Below are 4624 nucleotides of genomic sequence, written 5' to 3'. Positions count from 1 at the left end.
TCAGCAAAGCCATGATCACCACCATACAGAGCGTTTTAACCTTCCCATCCTCCCCTTCGTTCCTTTATAAACACAGAACTACTATTTCATTCTCATAATTTTTTCTCCTTCAACCCACAAAAATCCAACCTTTACTCCCCAGTCCATTCAGCTGAGGTGTCTTGGGGGGCGTCTTCTCAAGTCGAATCCCGGCCACTCTGCAGTATGCATCAAATGGGCCGCAATACTCACCACCATTATCAGATCGGACCACCTTCAATTTCTTGCCAGTCTCCCTTTCAACCATAGCATGGAATTCTTTAAAGGATTGGAGTACCTGGTCTTTAGACTTCAACAAATATACCCACACTTTGCGGGAATGGTCATCAATAAATGAAACAAAGTACTGAGCTCCTCCAAGGGATCTTTCCGACATGGAGAACACATCAGTATGGACGAGGTCAAGAATATACCTGTGTCGTCTAGGTTGATCCGGTCTCACAAAAGAAACCCGGTGCTATTTTCCAGCTAGGCAGTTCGTGCAACTCTCCAACGCTTGGCCTTTCAACCCGGTCAATAATCCTTTCTTGTTCAGGATTTGTAGCCCTTTCTCGCTCATGTGGCCGAGGCGCTTGTGCCATAGCTCCAAGCTAGCTTCATCTCGAACAGAATTGGCTTCTCCGCCATTGATCTTTCCTTGCATCACGTACAAGGAGCCTTCCTTCTTACCTCGGGCCACGACCAAGTTTCCCTTGGCCAGCTTCCATCTCACACTACCGAAGTAGTTCACTAACCCGGCATCATCAAGTTTGCCTACCGAGATTAGGTTCAAACGCATGTCAGGAACATGCCTTACATCTTTCAACACAAGTCGACATCCAACATCTGTGGTCAGAGTTACATCACCGACACCAACAATCTTGCTGGTCACTTGATTTCCCATCTTCACGACTCCAAAGTCACCACCTCGATAAGAGGAGTGATAGTCCTCAAGAGTTGAGGCCCATTAAGTGCAAATTGCTCCACAAAACCCATGTTTTGGTTATAAATCACGCCCTTTAACCTTCTTCTTTTCATATAGAGCAACTGTTTTGAATAGTGGATCAGAGCAATGCCGAAAGTGGGAATTAAGGACACCTAAGGCCCATCAAAAGGAACCACAAAATGAAGAGAGAAGAAGGAGTGTTGCGCAGAAAGGAAAAAGAAGTCTGCTATAGTACAACAGCAGTCAAAAGAAGCAATAGGGAGCCGCCACGTCAGCTACAGCAGAGAAGGTGAAGGTGCTGCCTCTGCTACAGTACGAAAGCAAAGAAGCTGAACAATAGGGAGCCGCCACGTCAGCTACAGCAGAAGGAGTGGAGGTGCCACCCTGAATCCGATACTCCTACTCACAAAGGGAGCCAAAAGCAAAGGGGACCACTTCCATTTAAGGCCAAGCTGGCAAGAAGCAAAGCTATCATTGGAGAGGATTTAGACAAAGCACGACCCTTGATGAAAGGAACAATGGAGATCAAATGAAGAACCCTATAAAAGGAACAAGCAATCCTCATAAAGAGAAGGATCAACACCCATCCTAGGACCGATTGTCTATTTGTTTTCTTATTTCTTTGTAAAAATGCTCACTAGGAGCTAACTTCCTCTAAGTAGGTGAGGGTTCCATAGAAGTAATCCCTTTTGTCTTAGGATAGCTTTGTAAGGAACACATGATTTATAAATGAATTTTGAGTTGCTCTTTGGTTTAATTTATTGATTTTGTGAAACCCTTTGGGCTGGCAACCTCATCCCGGGACCACTCGGTTGATGAAACACTGACAAAGGCGTGTGGAGCATTCTCAAAATCCTGGGGTAGTTTAGCCTGAAGAAAGGAGGGATAAACACCTGGAATGGGGAGCACTGCCATGTGAATCCATGCTCTTTTGAGAAGGCAGCATGGTTTCCTTGCATATAACTCCAAGTACTATGGAGTAACGTGGAGAGTAAGGCCTTACCCTCTGCTTACCTATAGCAAAACAAGGGAAGGAGCAAAATCCACTTGTAAAATATGCTACCAGGCAGGGTTAACCAAAGGGATGAAAACATGGAACCCGTAACACCTACTTGATCTTTTTCTTTCTGAAATTAATCTTAACTCAATTCCTATCACAACCTTTTCCTCACGATAACTGAACTGTGTTTTACTAGCTGATGCTCTTACTTTCATTTCGTTGACTGCTCTTAAAGTTACTTCAATTGATGCCATCTTATTCGATGACCATGCTAAGTCATTCACTGCTCTCATCTGGTTCAGAATGGTTAGCATTGTTTAACTAGCTGCGCAGAGATTGCTCTTTGTGAAGCTTAGCTGAGAATAGTGATTTCTTTTATTGCTCCATTTTACAAATTAAGTTTCCTTTAGCGCTTCTTACTTCACAACTGCTCCCTGAGGACGATAAATCTGGGGCTATAATACCCTATATTGCTTGACACGTACGCTTGCGTATAGTTGAAGAGGGTTACTCTTAGTCAGAGTAGATTGCTCCTGTTGGCAATCCTGATTACTACTCTACACTCTTGCTCTCTGAAAGAAATATTCCCGAGCAACTCTCGGTCCGACCAAGCAATTGGCGCCGTTGCCGGGGATCATTTGGCAAGAAAGGGCGTTTTTAAGGAAACATTTTTGCTGTTTAATCGCAGTCTTTTTGTTTTAATAAACCTCCTCCATTTGTATGAGCACAGAACCTACAGAACTTGGACTGGAAATAGTACTTTTTGATCCAGAACCCGAGAGAACCTTCAGAAATAGAAGAAGAGTTCAAAGGTTGAAAAACAGTACAATGGAGGAGGTTGTAAACAATGATAACAATGGAAATCATAATCATGAGCCCGAACAAGGACCGAATGGAGGAAGAGGGCCATCATTGAATGATATGGCTGCTCCCTTCAGAAATGGTCCAGAACGAGGATATGTTCCCCCTCCTCTGAATATCCCGAACTTTGAAATAAAACCTGCAATGTTCCAAATGATTATGAACGCTGGTCAGTTCCATGGACTACCCATGGAAGAACCTCACAGTCATTTGGACAATTTCACTGAGATAGTTGACAATTTCAAAGTTCATGGTATTTCGGAAGAAAACATGCGGATGCGGCTTTTTCCATTTTCCTTAGCTGGAAAAGCCAAAGAATGGAGGAGAACATTGCCCCCAAACTCCATCACCAGTTGGGAGCAATTGGCGGAACAGTTTGTTACCCGATTTTTTCCCAAGCAAAACAAGCCCAAGTGAGGGCTGATATAGCTTCTTTTCAAATGTATGATGGAGAAAGTCTGTATGAAGCGTGGGAACGCTTTAAAGAGTTGATACGAATCTGCCCGAATCATGGAGTTTCTGATTGGGGCATCATTCACACGTTTTATCATGGTTTAACCCCACCATTGAAAGCAACTGTTGATGCAGCCGCAGGGGGAGATCTTTTGGATTTTACTTATCCAGAAACCTACCAGTTGTTGGAAAAACTTTCAAAAAAACATATTTCATGGCCTTCCACACGACACAGTGCTCCTAAGAAAGCAGGAGTTCTTGAGCTAAGCTCAGCTGATGCTCTTTCTGCACAAATGGCTTCTCTCCAGAACACTATAAAAAACTGGAAGCCCATGGAACAGAAAAAAACAACTGAGCAACTTCTTTTGACTCAATCAAGTCAGAGTTGCCCCACTTGTGGAGGTCCTCATGAATATGAGGACTGTAACAATCTAGCTGCTGTGTGCTATGCAGGAGGGTATGACAACAACAACAGGAGCAATGACAACCATCAAGGGAACAATAACCGAGGCTGGAGGAATCAGAATAATGCTGGAGGTAGTGGAGGAAACTACCAGAACCGACCCCGTATCCCAGCCAGAACCAACAAAACTGGGATAAGGGTGAAGGGAAGTCCCAATCCTTTGAGACTTCTGTCAAGGAGTATATGAATCAGAACAGCGCAGCCATGCGAAACCTAGAAACCCAAATTGGTCAGCTGGCTGGAGCACTCAAACAGAGGCAACCAGGGACACTCCCTAGTGATACAGAAAAGCCGTCTCAAGATAACCAAGAGCATTGTAATGCTATAAGCCTGCGAGATGGAAAAACCTTACCACCCCCAGACTTAGTGGCACGACCTCGAAAGCGCGAACCAGCAAAACAGCCCATAGGAAAGGAAGTTGAAGAAGCCACTGACCCTTCACACCTTGAAGCTCAGACAGGACCAGAAGAGAAGGTCCAAAGCAATGAGTCTGCTGAAATCAAACCGGATGACGCAACACCTGTAGCAGAACTTGGAGCAACAAAAGTCAGTGAACCAGTTTCAGTTCCAACTTATGTTCCCCCATGCAAGAGAAGGAGTGAACCGATCGAGCCTCCTTTTCCACAGAGGTTGAAAAAGCAACACGAGGATAAACAGTTTAGCCAGTTTCTTGACTTGATGAAACAACTTCACATAAATATCCCTCTAGTAGAAGCTCTGGAGCAAATGCCTTCATATGCAAAATTCATGAAGGACATTTTGTCAAAAAGAAGAAAGATCGAAGAGTTTGAGACCGTAGCCCTCACTCAACAATCGTGCAAGTACCTGACTAAAATTCCTCCCAAACTAAAGGATCCTGGTATATTCACCATCCCTTGTACAG

The 4624-nt window shown here is 44.1% G+C and overlaps 1 non-coding gene across 1 annotated transcript; it reads right to left on the bottom strand.

Moving 5' to 3' along the window:
- Positions 1-3237: 3237 nt before the first annotated feature.
- LOC133315819 (small nucleolar RNA R71) lies at positions 3238-3342 on the bottom strand. Its single transcript, XR_009752148.1, has one exon. It is a non-coding gene; the product is annotated as a small nucleolar RNA R71 (small nucleolar RNA).
- Between the last annotated feature and the right edge of the window lie 1282 nt (positions 3343-4624).

This window comes from Gastrolobium bilobum, unplaced genomic scaffold, assembly GCF_033153095.1.
Source record: "Gastrolobium bilobum isolate Gb01-03AN ecotype WA unplaced genomic scaffold, APGP_CSIRO_Gbil_v1 utg79684, whole genome shotgun sequence".
NCBI lineage: Eukaryota > Viridiplantae > Streptophyta > Magnoliopsida > Fabales > Fabaceae > Gastrolobium > Gastrolobium bilobum.
Note: the sequence above shows the minus strand (reverse complement) of the source record. Positions and strands in the feature narration are given on the sequence as shown.